This window comes from Ochotona curzoniae, unplaced genomic scaffold (genome assembly GCF_017591425.1).
Source record: "Ochotona curzoniae isolate NIBS_2020 unplaced genomic scaffold, NIBS_Ocur_1.0 contig_832, whole genome shotgun sequence".
NCBI classification, from domain to species: domain Eukaryota; kingdom Metazoa; phylum Chordata; class Mammalia; order Lagomorpha; family Ochotonidae; genus Ochotona; species Ochotona curzoniae.
Window position 1 is genome coordinate 5,362,670 of NW_024466580.1, and position 21,558 is coordinate 5,384,227.

Consider the following 21,558-nt stretch of genomic DNA (forward strand, 5'->3'; position numbering starts at 1 on the left):
TCCCTAATATGAGAACTACAGGCCGCTGTCAGGTAACAAAACTGATCTGACCTCTTAAGTTTGGTTCTATTGCTTTTTCTCTAAATTTCTTTATTTGAAAGGCAGGGTTAGAGAGAGAGACAGGAGAGAGGCAAGGGGAGACAAAGATACAAAATCTGTCCACTAGTTTGTCTCCTAAATGGGCACAGCAGTAAGGGCTGGACCAGCCTGAAACCTGGAGCCAGGAGCTTCAGTCAGGTCTCCCATGAGGATATAAGCTTTGAGGTCCTCTACTTTCCCAGGTACATTAGCAAGGAAGTGGATCAGAAGTGGAACAGCTAGGAAGTAATTAGAATCCATATCGGATGCTGGTGTCCTAAGCAAACACACAATCATTCATCTCCTGGCTTACTTCTTACATGCCAGCAGCAGTTAGGGCTGGGCCAAGCTGAAGCTGGGAGGGGTGTGTGTGACCCAAGTACTTCTGAGCAATCCTTTGCTACCTCTCAGAATGCTCATTAGGAAGCTAAAATCCAAGGCAGAACCAGGTATCGAACCTCAGCACTTTGATAAGGGATGCTGGCATTACAACATCTTTGTGACCACCAAATGTCTACCTCTGGTTCTACTTTGAAATTGTATAATCTTTGCTAGTTTTGATAGCTTTTGATTGTTCCTGCATGTTGGGTTCTGTGGGTTAGAGAGTAGTGTCAATAAAATTTGTTAGGATAATACTGGTGTCAACACGCAGGTGTATGGTAGGAGGAAAAAATGAAAGGAACAAATGGAAGAAGTTGGATGTGATGCAGTTTTAAGAAAGGCTGATTCTGGAATTTCAGAATTCTGAAATAAAATGATCCTTCAAAATTTTCTCTAGTTAGTGTGACAGGGACAGATTCTATCTTTCCCACTAGTTCTATTCCTTCATTACCCTCCAGTCTCTTCCAGTTAGTTATTTTACATTTTGTCTCTGGTTGATAGAGTCAAAACTTCTGGATAGTCATGAATCCCAGCCACTGTGTACTGTACTGCCAGCAGTTTTTGGATATTGTATTTTGTATTCTTGTATCCCTCCTTGTCTACAAAATGACCATCTATGTGTATATATGAGATGCTCACTTATGATACATTGTGCTCTGTTAGATAATTATTTAGGTATAATCTATGTTTAAGGAAAGCTGGTTAGTCTATGATGTTGGGTAGGTTAAGTGTATCCAGTGCAGTTCTGGATATTTTCAACTTACAGTGCGTTTGTTAGGGTTTAACCTCGTCATAGGTTGTGGGGACATTTGAGAGGTTTAATGTTCAGATTCATTTATCAGTCTTTTACAGTAATTCTTTTATCAGTGATTTCCTATTTTTAAGTTTTTAGCAGTAGCAGCTAACCGGGTGTTTCATGTAGCAGCTTGAGAATGTTCTTGTTAAGTGTTTGACAGCATCAGTTTTACAGATATGTATTCATTGTATTTATCGAAAAGAGCACAGGCATGTGTGCACATGACAGTGAGAGCTGCTTCTCTTGGTTCACTCCCAAAAAGTCTGCAGTGGCACCCTGCCTGGGACAGGCTGCGGGCTGAAAATTGCCGGAGTTTACCTAGTAGGTGGTAACAACCAACCACTTGAGCTGTTTGTTACCTGCTGCCTTCCAGGGTGCACATTATCAGGAAGTTTCAAATCAGGACCCAGGATTTGAACCTACTCCAGTATGGAATGTAGGCATTTCAAATGGCATAGTGCCCACACTGAGTGTTTGATAATTGAACCAATAGTATCAAAAGGAGTTAGAGATGTTTTAAATGGATCACTAATTAAGTTACTATAAACACCACTTCACAAAAATTATTTAAATAAAAATAATATCTTAGGTGTCTTGTCAGCCATATACTTTTTCTAGGTATGTGAAATTAGTAAGGCAGTGACAAGTAAACTTTTTCAATGTCTAATTTAAGCCAAAAATTTATAAGTAAAAGCTCATACTCGACTAAAGTAAGGTAAATTAATGTAATTGTTTTCTTTAAAATATTTTTTAGATTTTCATAAAATCCAGAAGTGGCCCAGGCAGGGCATTACTCTATCAATAATTCAGGACTTAAATTTTGACTCCTCTATTTCCTGGTTCTTTGTTCTGGTGTAAATAATAGCTCACAACTATCTTACTTCATTAACCCTTGTGTGAATTGGGCATCACCGAATGTACCTTCAGATATTATTATGACTTTAAATAAAATTACATATGTTGCTTGTCAGCGTTTATGCCCATATTAGCTAACGATCTACCAATATTCAAAACTCTTGTAAGGAAATCAGTTGATTTTTTTTCTCCCAGTCCTATTTTTTCCTTGAGAATATTTGTTTCTCTTAGGAATATGTTGTCTAATTTTCATATACTTATTAATTCCTCATGTTTGTGTTACTAGTTTTGAATTTTATTTTATCATGTATGTTCAGAGGGTATATTTTGTGTAATTTCAGTCTTTTCATACTGTTTAAGATTTATGGTCAAGTCTTTTCTTGTTCAGCTTCACTTTTACTTAGTTATTTGGGGCCGTCTTCATGGCACAGTGAACTAAACTGCTTCCTTTGATGTAAGCATCCCATATTAGCAACGTTTCTAATCCTGGTTACTCCACTTTTGATCCAGCTCCCTGCTAATGTGCCTGGGAAAGCAGAAAAGATGGCTAAATGCTGTAAGTTCCTGGCTTTAGCCTTGCCCATGTGCAGACATTGAGACCATTTGGGGAGGAAAGTAGAAACTATCCAGAAAATGTCTCAATTTTCAAAGCACTTGCTATTATTCCTCAGTTCCTCAGTTTATTCTTTATATGTTTTTATATTAAGCTATTTTCAAAAAATATTTATTTTACTTGAAAGAGTTACATACACAGAGAGAAAATTTCTTCATCCTGTGATTTAGTCCTGGTCAGAGTTGGGCTGGTCCTACGCCTGTAATCAGGAGCTTCTTCCACGTCTCCCATATATATTCATACCTATTCATATCTGCTATCTCAGGCCATTAGCAGGGAACTGCATTGGAAGCCAAGTAACTATATGCAGGTGCCATAGTTTTGCCACTACACTGACCCCATATTATATTAATATTTATTCATCTAGTGTCCATCATCTCAGGAAGCCGTAAAATTAAATAATTACCTTATAAGTATTTCTGACAAGTGTCTGAGGGAAAAGGATTTACTTTGGCTGAGCTGTGAATCAGGCCATATAAGATAGCACTACAGGTTGTTATTCTAGAGAACTATAAGCTGGGTCAGTGTAATGATACTTGTCTGTAAGTGAGGCACAAAGGAGTTTCAAACCTGCTGGCTACAAGACAGTATTACAGGTTGTTCTAGAGAATTTTAAGGTGGGTCAGTGTAATAGTATTTGTCTAAATTGAGGCATGAAGGAGTTTCAAACCTTCTGCTGGCTCCCAGGCTTTTGGTTTTGAGTAGGATTATGGGTCATTGGTTTTCAAGGATACTGTGGAGCTGCAAGAGATGGTAAGAGATGAGGGTGATTTCAAAATATCACTGTATTAGTGTGCTCACTGAGATTGTTTTCTTAAAAACTGTTTTTAAAAAAGATTACTTAATGTTTATAGGAAAGTCCAATTCTTACAGAGAGAGGGATAGACAGAGAGAAGGATCTTCCCTCCACTGGTTCACTCTCCAAGTAGCTACAACAGCCAGAGGTCAGCCCATCTGAAGCAAGGAACATGGAACTTCCTCCAGGTCTCCCACATGGGTGCAGGATCCCAAGGCTTTGGACCTCTCAGCTGCTTTCCTAGACCACAGCAGGGAGCTGGATGAGAGGTGGAACAGCTGGCACTCAAATTGGTGCCCATATGGGATCCAGGCATGTGCAAGACGAGGACTTTAACCACTAGGCTATTTCACTGCCTACAAAACCATTCATTCTTTACACATAACATGTGCACACAGCCCCCACCCATCCCAAACTTGCTGGATTGCTGACAGCTTTTGATTGATATGCAAGATTTGGAAAAACTTTAAACATTTCAGAGATCCTTATTCCACTGTTGAGATTGATGTGATTATTTTTACTGGTATTTGAGCTTGTGTAAATCTGAGTTTCTTTTGTTCACCGACATTTATTTGAGGCACTAAAATTTTAATATATAGCCAGTTCTGTTAAATAGTTTTTGCAGTGTGAATTCAGGACCTAGAACCTTCCAAAAATGAGACTCTTCTGCATCTGTGAATTCTGCAGATGCATCGCTCAGTGCATCAGCTTCGACAGTTACTGCTCAGAGTGCACGACTCAGTGGATGACGGTTGAATTGAACTGGTGGCTTTCTTGGTGGTTTTTTTTTTTATTTTTTTAGTTTCGTACTTTATCATCATCATAGAGCCTATCAGTTCTTTACTGCCTCTCAAAATAAAAGACCGCAATTGATTGAAACTTGCATCTTTTCATTTCTACGCTGAAGTATCTGCATAATATTTCTCTATGTAGTCGTGTGTTGCATAGTAACAATCCAGTTATAATGGGCCATTTTTCTGATAGTGGTGACATCATGTAATTAAAGTTGTGGTATGTATGATCTGGGTTTGTCTTTGTATACTCTGTGAAGCTCCCAAGTAAGGAATCATAATAATGCTTTCTGAGAATATATTCCTGCATTAAGTATTGCATAACCATACTTATGCAAGATAGTGCTAAAATGGGACTTATTTTAAGTGGCAAAAAATGGGCAGATGACCAGTGAATGTTTCTTTACCTGAAATTTTTGGTTCTGGTTAAATAATTACTTAATGTTCTTTGAGGAATACTGGCATACAGAAATGTGTTTGTCTGTCTTTGACAAGAAAGTTGAGTTTACTTTTTATTTTTTTTTTACTTTAGCTTTTTTCAAAAATTAATGATTTTTAAATAAAATTTTAAAGCTTATTTGAAACATAAGGAGATCATAGATACATGTGGGGCAGGTGGGGAAAGTTGGGAGAGAGCAAAGTATTTTAGTTTTTTAGTCTGTGTTCAAGAGAAGACGGATATTGCTCCTCTGTGTTATCTTCATATGATTTTTGGAAGACAAGTGGTTTTGTGAAACCACCCAGGTGCCCAGTGATGGAAAGTATGTACTGGGGCAGGGGTCATTTGATTGGTAGAATGGGCGGAGTGTAGCTTACAACTCATGACTCTAACCTTCCTAGCTACCTGTCCCATTTCATTCCCCAACCAAAGATACCCAGTTCTTAATCTAAAGGTTGCTGAAGGGTGCACGTCTTCTGTTGTTGCTTCCTGCTGTAAAGAGGAGTAGGGCTTGCCTCCCCAGGTCCTGAACTCTAATGGGTCCCTCTCGTGAGCTGGAGAATTTCCATTCAGTGCCAATAGCCATGTTTCCTTCATCTTCATCGTTACTCTGAGATGTTGTTGGCGTATTTGCACAGGAGTCAGCATGGTTGATGGTCTTATCCTGCAACTGGTATGCTGATGCCAGACAACACACTCAAGGATTCTCTGAGTCCTTGAGCTTTGGAGATACCAGTGTGTCTGAGGCCATCAGGAGATGAGAGGGGGCTGCCTACTGATGCCAAATGCTTTTGCTGATCCTCCTCCCATAGCAGGTGCTGTGGCCTTGCTCAGGAAGCCCTGGTGCATCACTTTCTAGGCCACAAGTCCAGTCTGCCACCAGCCCTGACTCTCATGCATGCTGGTAATAGCCGGTAATAGCTGGTGATGCTGGAACTTTCTCTGGGGAAGTCCAGAACACTGGTTTTCTTGGCCCTGCTGCCCAGCCTGCCAGCAGCTCTGGTTTACATGCTATGGCAGGTGCAGTGGCTAGCCTATTGAGACCTGATGTGCAGGCCCACTTAACTGCCCTGTCCATCCTGACCTTAGCCTTGGTTTTTGTGTGCATCAGTTTTTGCAGTGACGTCATCTGGGGTGGTCCCCTAGGCCTCCTAGCCCAGACCCACTTCGAGCTCTGGCTCTTGCATGTGCCAGTGATTGCAATAGCCTGGTCCTGGTGAGGCCCACAGTGCTGGTCCTCTGCATGCCCAATGCTGATGGATACAGAAACCTGGTCCAGCAAGGCCATCTCTGTCCCCCAGCCCAGCCTGTCCCAAGCAGGCTTGTGCATGCTGGCAGGTGCAGCAGCTTGGCTCAGAGACACTCTATACTCCTTTGCCCAGTCTGCCTCCAGCCCTGGCTCTGGCAGGTACGGTGCCCTGGCACATGGCTGCAGTTCTGCCAATATCAAAAGCTCTCAAATGGTTTCTACCCTTACCCAAGGATCATGACAAGTGGATGCTTGTGGTCTACTTACCCCTATTCCTTTGCAGATTTAATGTTAAAGAATAGGTATCTGTGCTGGTATGTTGCTATAGTTAATCAGTCCCAGAATGGCAGCCAGCTGTTTGCTGCTTTTCTCCCATCAGTGTAACACTTGCCTAAGTACAAGGTAACCTTAGGTAATTGTCTACAGCTGGGGTAAAAAAAAAAATCTCAGGTTTTAGAAAGGTCTGTATTCATCAAAACATTTTCTCCACTATTTTTCTCTATATTGTGGCAAAGTTTTGTTTTAAAAATCTAATTGCTTTTTCTCCTGCTGTCACTCCTGCCACTATGTAAGCCTGGCCTCTTGTTTTCCTGCGGTCTGAATGTTTGGCTGTTTATTGTCTGCTGCCTGTGCTTCAGCCCATAGTCATGGGCTCTTTAGATAAAAGGAAAATATAGGTAAGAAACAAAAAACATGTACTGCAAAACAGATCTTAGAAATAGTTTGTTGGAATTCAGGTTGATATGTTCCTGTTCAGCATGCATGAAGATAGGAAAAATGCCTGAATTCATAAGAAATGATGATAGAATAAAAAGGTACGCATTGTATATCCTTAACCAAAATGTTGTAATTTTATGATAACTACAACTACTGAAACATAAAGGGTAAAGTATAATAATTTTTATGTATCTCCCTATGTTGATATAGCTGAACAAAAGACAATATTCAAAGTAAAGCTATTTCGGGCCCAGTGTGGTGGCCTAGAGATATAGGCCTCACCTTGAATGTGCCAGGATCCTATATAGGCGCCAGTTCTAATCCTGGCAGCTCCACTTCCTATCCAGCTCCCTGCTTGAGGCCTGAGAAACCAGTCAAAGATGGCCCAAAGCTTTCGGACCCTGCATCCGTGTGGGAGACCTGGAAGAAGCTCCTGGCTCCTAGCTTTGGATCAGCACAGCACTGACCATTGTGGTCACTTGGGGAGTGAATCATTGGACAGAAGATCTTCCTCCTCTCTGTATATCTGACTTTGCAATAAAAATAAAATAAATATTAAACAAACACTGTTTAAAGTAAGTAAAGCTATTTCAGTTTTAAATAGTACCCCAAATAAAATGGGAACACCCAGCGACATGGATGATTTCTCTGCTTTCGTCCCTCTTTCTCTGTTTTCCAGAGGACTATTTTAAAAACTAAGGATTGATTCTTTGAAAGGCAGAGTTATAGAGAGGAATAAATAGAGGTCTCCAAATGGCTACAAGAGTCGGTATGGCTAGGAGCCAGGAACTCATCTGCATCTCCTGTGTGTGAGCATCAGCAGGACTGTATATCAGAAGTGGAGCAGCTGCGACTTGAGTCAGGACTCATGATGCTGGCGTTACAGGGGTTTTAACTCTTTTACCCTAATGCTGGCACCTACAAATGGTCTTCTAATTGGCCTTCTCTAATAATGTTCTATGTGCCACATGTGTCTTAATATGCTTCCTAGAGAATCTGGCCTGAGTTATATTAGATCCTACCTTTTGCTTTCCCAGATATCTGTTTATTTGTTTGAAAGATGGAGTCACAGGCAGATGTAGAGAGTTTGCTGATTCACTCCACAGTTGCCTGCTGTGATCGAGGCTGGATGAGGCTGAAGCTGGCAGACTCCTGTGTGGGTGGCAGGGAGCCCACTGCTTGAGCCATCATCTGCCTGAGTCATCATCTGCTTGCAGGAGGCTGGAATTGGGAGCTGGAGCTGGGTCTCCAGCCCTGGCACCTCAGTGTGGCTAAGTCCTTCTGTTTCATTGGCTGGGAATTGTAATACTGAGTAATTTGTTTGTTTTGTTTTGTTTTTTAAAATTTGACATAATGGCAGTAGTTGAGAATCCTGCTGTGTTTCAGCTGTATGTATTCAGAAAATATGTATTTTCTTCCTCTTTTCTCTCCTCTATCTCTATTTATAAATCTGACATTGCCATTTAAATTTATATAAATTCATATATGAGGAGATCATGGAAGGCTTTTCAAAATAGGTGACATTTGTGTTAATTTAGAAAGCTGAATAGAATTTTGCGTAGTACATATGTGTTGGTGATTAGTGGTGGTGGAGGTTGAATGTATTAAAAGTGTAGGGAACCATCTTCATAAAGAATTTGACATAGTGTGATTCAGATAGAAAACTATTAACTTGCTCTGATTAATACAAGATGTAGTGCTAGGCAGGATTAAAGGGCAAGATTATATACATCATACAGTTTATAAACATCACACAGAGAAGTTCTTACTTTATTCTTTGGCATTGGTATATTATCTGTAAGTTTGTGTTCTCAGTACGAGTTTTACAAGTAGATATTATTTAACATAGTACTAAATGTCTGCAAAGGTGTTCACATTTTTGAGTCTGCACAAAACACTGGCAGATTTCAGAACAGATGTCAGAGTTGGTTTTGAATTTTTCTGCAGGCCTGGCGTCATAGTGTAGTGATTCAATTCTTGCCTTGCATGCACCAGGATCCCATATGGGTGCTCACTTGTATCCCGGCTGTTCCACTTCCCATTTAGCTTGTGGTCTGGGAAAGGAAAAAAAGGATGGTCCACAGGCTTGGGATCCTGCATGATCGTGGCAGACCTGAAAGAAGCTCCTGGTTCCTAGATTTGGATTGGCTTAGCTCCAGTCTTTGTGGCCATTTGGGGAGTGCATCAGCACATGGAAGATCTTTTTCTCTGTCTCTTCTCTGTAAATCGGCCTTTCCAATAAAAATAATAGGAAGATAAACATTTGCTGTGTAGCTACTACACTGAATCTGTTGTATACAAGGTCATATTTTCATTTTATTTTTATTATGTGTTTGAAAATGTATCTATTCTGTTATTTCATAATACAGTTCTATAGGCTCTGGGATTTCCTTTTCCCCCCTCCCCAAATTCCCACCCAAACCCTCCATTTCCCGCATGTCATTACAATTGTGTAGTCCTTCACAGTCAGTCATAAGTCCATCATTCTGTTATTTAAGTGTATCCTGACATTGCAGGCATGGACATTGGCAAAGAGTCTAGCATCCTATTATGGAGATACGTTCAGTAGTTACACTGGGAGTCCATTCTTTGATTTGTAATTAGAAAGGTACATTGCATGGTATCTTCTTATCTGTATGTGACAGTCTCTGCTACACAGTTACTATGCTTCCCTGTAAATGAAAAGCCATGAAACAAAATCAATAACAGTGAAAAAAATTTAAAATATACAGAATCATGAGATTAAATAACATGCTACTGAATGACCACTGTGTCACTGATGAAATGAAAGAGAAAATAAAAACATCTTCCTTAAGCAAACAGTGCTATTGTGTGACCTATGAATCAGAAAATTGGTAAGAAAAACTTTTTTTGAGTCAATGAAAATAAAAGAAATATCAATCCCCTTGAGATGTAGCAATAACTGTATAGAAAAGGCTGTTGATATCGTATTTTGCATGAAGATTGCCTTACATTGGAGAGAATTTTTGTCCTTTTGGGATTAGCTTGTTTCACTGAGCATAAGTCTCTAGTTGGGACCACTTGGTTACAGATGGTAGAATTCCATTCTTTTAATGGCTGAATAATATTCCATGGAATAGGTGTTAAAGAAACTGTGGTTTAATCACTTTAACCAATCCCCTTTTACAGGCATCTGGGTTGTTTCCATGCCTTTACTATTGTGGATTGTGCAGATGTGAATGTAGGGTTACCAGAATCCTTTTTCATATGCAGATTTCATTTCTTTTGGATATATTCCCAGAAGTAGGATAGCTGGGTCATACAGCAGCTCAATTTTCAGTTCTCTTAGCACTCTCCATTTTGACTGTATTAGCCTACACCCTGAGCAACAGTGAAGGAGAGTACCTTTCTCCACATATCCATGCCAGTGAGAGTTGTTGGTGGAGTTCTGAATGTAGGCCAATCTCACTGGAGTTAGGTGGAACCTCACTGTGATTTTCATTTGTATTTCCCTGACAGTTAGGGAGCCTGAGCATTTTTCATATGTCTATTAGCCATTTGAATTTGCTTCTTTTGAAAAATGTTTTGAGGACTCTTTAAAAACATTTTTAAGAACTCCCTAAAAGCATTTTTACAGATTCTTAAGATCACTGAATCTAAGAAAAGTCTGAAAAACTGTCATAACCAAAAATAACCTAAGGTAATATGTCATTAAAAGTAATGATTTCCTGGATGGGACTTTGCAATAGAAAAAGAACTAAGAATGAAACTTAAGAAGCTCAAATGAAGTATGATCTTTTGTTAATGATAAGATGTGAATATTGACTCACAAGATTTTGAAAAATGCACCATATGAAGGTTCTTCAGAAAGTTCATAGAAAATCAAATTTAAAAAATGTTTAATTTGGTGGGCCTGGGATCGTGGTACAGTGGCTAAGCTTTTGCCCACAATGTTGGATAGCCATTTTAGTCTCAGCTGTTCCACTTAGATTCCATTTTCCTGTCAGTGTGCCTGGGAAAGCAATGGAAGATGGTCCACAGTTGTGGGTCCTGGTTGTACTTCCAGGTTCCTGGCTTTGGCTTGATCCAGTGTCAGCTGTTGTGGCCATTTGTTGAGTACATCTCTGTTACTCTGTTGTTGTGGAAAAAAAGAAGAAAAAACAAGCTGCTGCACAGTTTTTATATAATGTATATTTTGTAATCTGTGTTTCAGTGAAAAAATCCATACCATTTTTTTCTAATTTTCAAGATCCTTTTTATTAATAAGAGATGTTAATGCAACATATTTAGCTTAATATAAATGAGAATTCTCTATACTATCTGCAACTTTTCTGTAAAAAAATGAGTTGCTATTTTTTGAGAAATTGATTTATTCATTTGAAAGTTGGAGATAACTGACAGTGAGAGACAGAAGTTTTCCACCCACTGGTTTACTGCCAAAGTGGCTACTGGTTCCAGGTCTGGGCCAAGGCAGAATCAGGAGCCAGGAGCTTCATCTGGGTCTCCCGTGTGGATAGCAGAGGCCCAAACACGTGAGCCATCCTCCTTCCCTTTTGCAAGCCATTAGCAGGGAGCTGGATCTGAAGTGGAGCAGCCTGGGCATGAGCTGGCACTCATATGAGCTGCTGGTGTTGCAAGCGGCTGTTTTAGCTGCTATGTCACAATACCAACCCCATGAACTGCTTTTTAATATGATTGAAAGCACAGGCTGAACTACTGATACAAGTTTTATCTGACTCTTCATTTCTTTCAGGAGTATGTAGCCGCTGGCCAGTGTATTCGTTACTGTCACACTCGGCTGCATAAGACAATTAAGCAGATATTCTCAGTATCAGAGAGGACAACCTAACAAGAATATCAGTCAGCCTCATTTTGGTTGAAAATTGGGGCCTAGCTGATTGAGCATTGTCTCCTTGCTGTCATTTTCCAAATGTTTTGAGGAAGAATGTTGATTCCTTTACTGGCATTGCTTGACATTCATTGTTAATGATGTATTATGTCTATTTGATCTGTGAGTTTTTAGAGTTACACAGAACTTTTAGTTAATAGGTGGTCTCTGTCGTTTGAAAGGTTACAATATTTGATAAATTTTAATTGCGTGCATTTAATTTTATGTGCTTCAGTTTTATGCTTTTAGAATTGCAATTATAGAGGAAAAAATATTATTTTGTTTCCCCTATCATTTCTGTTGATTTTTTTCAGCACGTTTTATAGCTGTATGTGTGAGATTTTATAAGCCAGATGTAAAAGGTAGTGTTTTAGTTTTGAAAAAGCTGTGGTTTTGACTAAGGGCATCCATGTGTGACTTAGGAATTTGCCTGTCAAGGCCTGTGCTGTGGAAGCCCCCTTCCAGGCCCCCAGAGGCATCTGCGTGCTGGTTGTCCAGCTGGCTTGGTGGCCTTCCTTTTTGCTTCTCATTTGACCTTCTTTCTACCTTCTTTTATTTTTTACTGAACAGGGACTCCCTGTAATCCAGTTTAATCCATCCTAGTCTGCCTTTAACCTCTTTTGTGCTGCTGATTTCAACTAAATGAAACCTATTTTAGATAATTTTTACTTTAAGGTTTGAATGTTTTCCTTAAAATAATTTTTTTAGATTGTTGTTGCTTGAGTGCCAGAAAAGAAAATATTGAAAATCTGTTCTAAAATCATTTTTTCTTAAGAAATAACCTCAGTTTCCCACCCCCACAACCCCTTGGAAGACAGTACTATTAATGACTATAGTTTATATGTGGCATTTATATTGTGCAGCCTTAGAATGTTTTTATTATTGACTTCCTTATTATTACTCTGGGGTTATTGAATATGAATTCAAGTCTTAGTACTTTTGTTCTCTTAGAAGTTTAGATTTTGGTTAGTCTCTTTTCCCTCACAGGTGATTTGCTTTGGAGTATCAGATTGCTTAAAAAAAAAACTGCTGTTATTAATTTTAGGTGATAATTTAATTATGCTGTTGCCTATTTTGTGTTTCATATTTGAAAATGACAGACTAGGGAATGGCACTGTGGCATAGTAGGCTAAGTTTACAATGTAGCAGTGGCATCATTTATGGGCCTTGGGTCATGTCCTGGCTGCTACACTTCCAGTCCAGCTGCCTGCTTATGGACTGGGAAACAGTAGAGGATCTGGTTCAAGTCCTTAGCATCCTGTGCTCGCGTGGGAGACCTAGAAGAAGCTCCTGGCTTTGGATTGGCACTTTGGCTGTTGGGGAGCAAATCAGTATGTATAAGAGCTCTTTGTCACTCCTCTATGTAACTCTTTCAAATAAAAAATTAAAATCAGTTTTACAAAAATTACAGAATACATGGTAATCACTGGTTGGTTGCTTGCAGATGTCAGGAAAGCCAGTGCTCATGAATTATATTTTCTATTTCTTGACTTAATAACTCTGTGGTAGTTTGTGGATCTATTTGTTATGTAACAGAACCTGTTGCTGTTTTAACTTTTGTTTAGCAAAATACCATTTGTTTGAGAGACAGAGAGGGAATGGGGAGACAGGATCCTCCCATCGTCCATTGGCTCACTTTTTACATGCCCAGTGGCTGAAGTTGGATCATTAAAAACAGGTAACAGAGACCCAATCCAGGTCTCCCACATGAATAGTAGGGACCTGAGTACACCACAGATCACCTGCTGTGCCCTGGGGCTGCCATTGGCTGGACAGCTGGATGGGCGAAGGTGATTGCAGGCACTCTGCCATGGCTGTGGCTGACTCAGCCCTGTCTGCAGTTACTAGGGCCAGACAGTTACACCTTAGCTGTGCTGTTCTTTGCTTGAACATACTTCTACACACTAGCTGTGTAGTAACATTTTTGTGAGGAGGTGGAAAGGAGAATGGTTTTTTCTTTAAAAAACAAAACAACAAACTGTTACTTGGGCTGTCTAAGCTGAGGATATTTCTTCCTCTGCATAGTTTTGTATCATGAATGCTTGTTTTCTCAGAGTTACAACCTGTTACATTTAAATATTTGTTTGTTCTCTTGGTTCCCACTAATCACTGCATCTCAAACACTGATGAGCTGGGGAACATAGTGTTCTAGAATGGAATGCTTCTGAAATTGAGCTGGCTTTATGTAAAAGATTAATTCATTTCAGCATATCAGTCGTTCCCTCCACATGAGAGTGAATGTAGTATTTCTATCACGTGCTTTAAAGTTGTTCCATGATTCACATAGAGCTTATGTTGTGTTTCTGAAGTAACAGGAACTGAGTGGCAAACTATGAGAGGACTGTTGGACACAGTTGGGGTGGTTTTAGGCAGATACTGGCTTGTCTACAGGAGACTGTGGCAGGGCATGGGTCTGACACAGATGCCATGAAAGTCAAGCAGTTCAAACATCTTAATGTGCTGTATATATATATGTTGGATAGCTGCCTTTTTACATCTGCTTACGTGATTTCAAGAATAAATTATATGTGGCTCTTGGGTTACTTTTTTCTTTGTATTTTCTATTTTATTTTATTTTATTATTTGTTTGGCCTATGTATCTTTTAGAAGGCTGCACATGAGCAGAAAACACTCAACTAAAGCATTCGGTAACTTTTAAGAAATAATGATTAAAAGGAAACAAGAGAAATCTGTAGAGTAATGCTATGGGATATAGTTAGCAAGATACAGAATGTCAGAGATTGCATAGGACCTGTTTTATTTTTTTCCCTAAGTAATACATATCAATAAGAAAGAGATAGTGGTAAGCTTTAAAATAGATTTTGAAAAAGATGTATTTTTATGTTCTTGAGAGAGTAACAGTTTGAGGGAGATACTCAGAGAAAAGGATCATCCATCTGCTGGGTGAGGCTGAAGCTGGGATTTGGCAACCCCATCTGGTCTCCCACAGGAGTGACCGGGCTTCAAGCATTGGGTCATCAGAGGCAGAGCATGCAGGACGTGCCTGATGCTCTTAGAAGAGATGCCAGTGGCACAGGCAGTGGATTGACTTGCTGCACCGCAGTGTTAGTCTGAAAATAAAAGAGATTGAAGAGACACATCAGCCAAAACATCCTCTGTGGACTTTCTGATTCAAATCAGTAATTAAAGAAGAAGAGATTGTACCCAGGATATTTGTGATTAGTAAGAGATTATTGATTAATTTCTTTAGATAACATAGTATTTGGCAGTAGCCTCATGTACCACAATTACCACATTTTTTGATTGTGTGAAGGGAAGTCAGTGATTGACACACTGTTTAGGTCTGTAAAGATAATTTAAACGGACTCTAAGAAGTTCACGTGATGTGACTGCCTAATGACAGAATTTACACAGTGCTTACGGTGTTTCTGTTAAGTTCTGTGTGACTGTAGTTGGTTAAGTCAGTGGCATTTTTGAATTGTCTTCTGAAGGACTTAGATGTATTTGATAGATAGAAATCTGCATTCATGAAGCATCTTCCTTTTTTATACCTGCTACTTTTGGGGTACTATAGATGCTCCGTTATGTATACATCTTACACTGTGCGTGGAAAGCACTTCAACAGCAGTAAGGCTGTGTGTAATCATTATTCTATTTGGAAGAAGAAATTGAACTTACTACGTCCCAAATAAATCGCTCAGATTCACACAGGTGTTAAGTTGTATTAAAAGAATTTGAATTATCTGATTTGTTGATAACCAGGAGTGCTAATATACTTACTTTAGATTGGGAGAGTATGCCTTAAATTAATGTTTAAAAGTGTGAATTTTAGCCCCTGTTTCTTGTGAATAAAGTGATTATCCTTTCATAGTAGTTGAATGTACTCTAATAGCTTAACTAACTTAATTTGATTGCTGATACCCCTCCCTCCATTTTAACCCTCTCTCCACCCTGTCTCTGCCCTCTTTTTCTGCCCTTTTTTGAAGGAGGACAGAGAAAGATCCTTAGAAAGCTGAACAATTACTTGTTTAAAGCTAAACTAGGATGAGTAATCTAGGTAACAGTACCAGTAGATAAAATAGTACATTGGAATTATGCGATTTATTGATGTTCCTTCAACTTCAGATTCGTGTCACAGATTTATGCAATACGCTGATCTGTTCAAGCATGTAGGCTTGGGACACTTTGTACAGCTCCAAGCTTTTTCTTAGTGATTGTATACTGGCCCTTTGCTCCGACCATTCCCCAGACCTTTCACTGAGGTGGAGTCTACTTAGATTATTGGTAACCCTCTTATCACTTGTTGACTTAACGTTGAGGATTTTTTTTTCTTCTTCTTTTTTTAAGTTTCTTATTTATCTGAAAGTATTGTAGAGAGGGGAGATCTTCCATTTACTTGTTTGCTCCTCAGATGGTTCCAGTGCCCAGTACTGGACCAGATTGGAGTTTTCTGCAGGTCTCTGAGATAGGTAGCAGGGGCTCGAGCATTTGGGCCATCTAAGCTATTTAAGCACTTGCTTAATAAGTGTCTCTATGTTTTGTGTTCTTCCTTATTTTGATTTGCCTTACTCTGCTTAAAACATTGCCTCCTGTGTGTTCACATTGCCTTTATTTTAAGCTTATATTCTATTCCTTTTAATTTTCATTCAGCCATATGTATTATTCAATGAATATTTGTCATTGGTGTCTGTGGCGTGTGGGATGGGAAAGCTGGATACATGGCAGCTGTACAAGGGAAAAGAAAGTGTGGAATAGACATTTTAAATGCCTGTTGACGTTAAAACTGCTAACAATTAAAATACTAGAGGTAAAAATAATTCAGTTATTCAGATGGAGGTAAAATTATTGAATATCAGGGCCCGGCGTGGTGGCGCAGTGGTTAAGGTCTTCGCTTTGCACGCCCGGGATCCCATATAGGCACCAGTTCTAATCCCTGCGGCCCCGCTTCCCATCCAGCTCCCTGCTTGTGGCCCGGGAAAGCAGTCGAGAACGGCCCAAATCTTTGGGACCCTGCACCCGTGTGGGAGACCCAGAAGAGGCTCCTGGCTTCAGACTAGCACAGCATCGGCCATTGCGCTCACTTAGGGAGTAAATCATTGGACGGAAGATCTTCCTCTCTGTCTCTCCTCTCTGTATATCCACCTTTCCAATAGAAATAAAATAAATCTTTTAAAAAAATTATTGAATATCTTTGTTACTTAGTTTTTCAAACTTTTTCCTATGTGTATATAAAGAATTCTATTTCTTGCAAAATTAAAATCATACTCTATATAGTGTTTTTAATTTTTTCCTCATTATTTATGTCAGACATACTATATAGTATAGTGGGTAAAAGGTGTGCTCTGGGAGCCTGGTTACAGACTTTTTTTTAAATGTTTACATAAGATGGTTTTAGAATATGTGACGATTGAAGTTCACTGATAGTAAAGCCTGAAATTATGTCTTGGCTGAAGTCAGTTTTCTGTATTTATTATTAACACTGTACACTCTGAGTATTTCACAACATGTTCTTTTAATCTTTGCCTATTATATATAAGGATAAAGGAGTGACAGAGAAAAAGAGACAGATTTTCTGCCTGCTTATTCACTCCCCAAATGCCATCAACTGCCGGAGTGAGCCTGGGTGAAGCCAGGCGCGGTGAACTCCCTCCCACAGGGATGACTAGCCCAAGTACTTAAGCCATCATCCTTACCTCCCAGTCACATTAGTAAGAAGCTAGATGGTAAGTGATACTCTGACCTGGGATGTGTCCTAAAGGGCAGCTTAGCTTGCTGTGCCACAACGCCCTCTCCTGTTGTAATCAGTGATTTATCGTCCTTCCACTGATGAAAGGAATCGAGATAATTAGAAAAACAACCTATTAGCTTAGATGGCACTTGTATGCTATAATTTGATTACTAATCTTTTAAATAATGATAAAATTAAAGTATGATATGATGTAAAAGAGCCAAAGATCCTTAAATTAAACCTTTTTCTTTCTCAGGTTTTTTATAGTTTTAATAATTATAACATTTTATGATTTTGGTGATGATGATGATGGCTGTTATTTCTGAACTGTGCAATGAAAAAATTTCATTATGCTTTTTATTTATAATCCATAATTTAATCTTACAAGGTTACTTTTTAAAATTATTAATTACATTGCATTATGTGACACAGTTTCATAGGCTCTGGGATTCCCCCCCCCCATCCTTCCGCAAACCCTCCCCTCATGGAGGATTCCTCCACCTTTTTGCAGTATTATAGTTCAAATTCAGTTGAGATTCTGTCACAAGGTTACTTTTTTTCTTATTGTAGAGAATACCAAAATGTACTCAGATTACTCTCCAAGACTATAAATGGTATAGTTGCATTTTGAAACCAAGTATGCTTGACTGCAAAATACTTCATTTTCTATGAAAAGAAAGCCATTTTCCTATCTTTTATAAACAGCTTGTTGGAATTAACATGTATATATCCTTGCAGTGAACATGAAGTTGGTAATTTTATGTCACTTTTTTGAATGGTTCAGAGCTAGATTTTTGCCAAATAGACCTTTTTTTGGCTATTTGCCAAATAGACCTTTTCTGTTGAAAGAGTCGAGGAGAGTTATATTAAATGATTGAATTGTTTCTTTTGGGTGTTAGTGAAATAAATTTGTCATTGTGTACATAAGAATCATTTGCACTGTAGATATAACCATGAATTAAAGTATTAGTGCACAATGACCAAGAAAGCATGAGTATTCCATAATGAGGAAATAGTTTTGTTCCTTCAGAGTTATTATTTCTTTGTAGAGAACCCCTTTAAGTATGATTGTAGTATAAACATAGACACAAAGAATCTAGAATTCAGAATCTGTGCATGGTTAACATAGAAACACTTTAAGGGTGATTGACTTCTTTACTTATTGTACTTCATACATTTGCGGGAAAATGTCACTGGAAATATTTAGGGATTCATGCTTAATTTTCTTTCTAATATATTTGTTTGATCCACATGTGTCAAAGAATATTATAGAGAGCACACATTATTCACCTTCAGATGCAGACCTTGATGAAAAACAGACTTGGAATAGGTAGGATATTCCAAATACTAGGAACTTTCCAAAGGTATTGGAAAGTGGAAATAAAGGATAATTTTTTTTTTTAGTACAAAGAATTTTAGAAATTCAGTATCTGTATCTTTATCTCTGTGCCTTTTCAGGAACGTTTTTGAAGAGAGTCCCTTTAAAAAAATTATTTATTTTTATTGGAAAGTCAGATATACAGAGGGAGGAGAGACAGAGAGGAAGATCTTCTGTCCATTGATTCACTGTCCATGTTGCCACAATGGCTGGAGCTGAGCCAATCTGAAGCCAGGAGCCCAGAACCTCTCCTGGGTCTCCCACGTGGTGCAGGAACCTAAAACTCTTGGCCATCCTTGACTGCTTTTCCAGGCCATGAGCAGGGACTTGCATGGGAAGCAGGGCTGCCAGGATTAGAACCAGTGCCCAGCGCGTGCAAGGCGAGGACTTTAGCCATTAGGCTACCACTCCGGGCCTGGTGAGTCCTTTTAGAATACTTTTAATTATTTTAGAGACAGAGAAAGAAACAGAGAGAAAGTGACACATAGATACTGAGACAGTTCCTAACAAGTAAAGCATTCCTCACATGTACCTGATGACCGGGTAAGAGTTAACGCTAGACCCGGATCCAAGAGCTGCTGGGAACACAGTTCAGGTCTCGCACACGGGTGGGAGCAATTCAGTTGCTTGAGCCACCACTGCTGCTTTTCAGTATCTACATTAGTGGGAAACGAGTCAAGAGCTGATAGTCACATCCAGTCACTCTGATGTGAAACACGTGCAACTTAGTGACTAAGCTAAAAAGTCCTGTTCCTGTTGGACGGTTTTGGTAGGATTGTTCTGGTGTTACGAGGGGAGAAAACAAGAGTCTCAGGATCCTAGTTCTCCTGCTCCGCTGCTGTTTTTTTCTCTCAGTTATCTGTCTGTACACCCACTGGTAGGAAGCCTGAACTGATGGCAAACTGTTTAGCGGAGTAGGCTCCAGAATAAAATATCATTCAGTAGCATCACTACCTCTTCCGTAGTGAAGAAAACAAACTAAAATTTGGAGATTAGAATCAGGCTAATGCACTGTATGTGGAGTAAGTGAAGGGCACATATTTTTACTGCAGAAATGTTGTTCTATGTGGTAGTTAGGCTGTTTGCCAATTTTTTAAAAAATATGTATTTTATTTCTATTGGAAAGTCAGATACACAGAGAGGAGAATAGACAGAGAGGAAGATCTTCTGTCTGTTGATTCACTCTGCAAGCAAGTGCAGTGGCTAAACTGAGCCAATCGGAAGCCAGGAACCCAGAGCCTCTTCCAGGTCTCCAAAACAGGTGCAGAGTCCTAAGACTTTGAGCCGTCCTCCACTGATTTCCCAGGCTACAAGCAGGGAGCTGGATGGGAATCAGGGTTGCTGGGATTAGAACAAGTTCGCCTATGGGGTCCCAACTTGTGAAAGGCGAGGGCCTTACCTAATATGCTACCTTGCTGGGTCTGGCTTTGGACCAATTTAAAAAAAAATATTTATTTATTTTTGTTGGAAAAGTAGATATACAGAAAGGAAGGTCTTCCATCCGATGGTTCACTCCCCAAGCCGCCACAGTGGTTGGAGCTGAGCCAATCTGAAGCCAGGAGCCAGGAACTTCTTCCGGGTCTCCCACACGGGTACAGGGTCCCACAGCGCTTTGGGCCATCCTCCGCTGCTTTCCCAGGCCACAAGTAGGGAGCCTGATGGGAAGCAGGGCTGCTTGGATTGGAACTTATGTCCATATGGGATCCCAGGCATGCAAGGCAAGGAGTTTAAACACTACACTATTGGCGCTGGGCCTGCTTTGGACCAATTTTAATGCACACATTTGAGCTGTAAGTTGCTTTGCTGAGCCTTAGTTTCTTTTTCTTCTTCTTTTTTTTTCTTTTCTGTAATGTGAGGATCAAGAAAGATATGTGAATTATGTTATTATGTAAGGGCCTTATTATATTAGCACAGTATTTGACACATACAATAAGTATTGTGTATGTACTAACTGGTAGTATTACTTCTTTTTACTGGTGCTACCAGAAAAAAGGCTACTTATAAACATTATGTCCATTAAAAAATGTGCTCTTGCAATTATTTTTTTTAAAGATTTAAAACAATTATTTGAAATTATTATGGAGAAGAAGTATTCATTCCGTAGGTGGTTGCAGCTGCCCTCTGTGGGCCAGGCTTAAGCAAAGAGTTAGGAGCTTCATTTGGGTCTCTCACACGTGTGCGAATGTCCAAGCACTTTGGCTGTTCTCCACTATTTTCCCAGGTACATTAGCAGGAAGCTGGGTGAAAAGTGGAGCAGCCAGCACTGGAACTAGCACCCAAAGAGACGCTGGCTCACAGGATGGGACTCAACCTAGTACCCCAGAGGAATGCTTTGACTTAACTCACTATGCCACAATGCAAAGCCCTAATTTGGAATTATTAAACTGTCTAGGAATATGTTTTTGTCTCCATATTCTTACCTCTCGAATGGTAGAAGATGAGACTCTGTGAGCTCTATGGTGTCGATAATTAAAGTATGCTTTAGTTCAGAGCCACCCTGGTCATAGAGTGGCTGGGAAAATAAAGGCTTCCTGTTCAGGATTAAACAAATGAGAAGAAGAGGGATTAGTGCCGTGCTGGGCTACATAGGAATACCCAGTCCCTCTCTTTTGGTTCCTCATGTTTGTTTGATGTGCCTCCTTGTTCCCAGCTCCAATTCATTACCTTCTGTTTTTTGAAATTTCATTGGCTGACAGGGGATATGAAACAGAAATATATGTTGATTTTGAAGTTAAGAAAAAATATTTTTTAACTTCAGATAGCTTGAGTCAACTGTGAGAGCAAGTTGTGTCTGTCAGATCAAGGATGCAGGCTTTCCCCGTAGCAGACGTGTGTGCAAAGGTGAAGCAATGGAGGGGTAACAGGAAATGGGAGTTCCTCACTGGCCTTACATAAGCCGGACTGTCTGTGTATGTTCTATGTCCAAA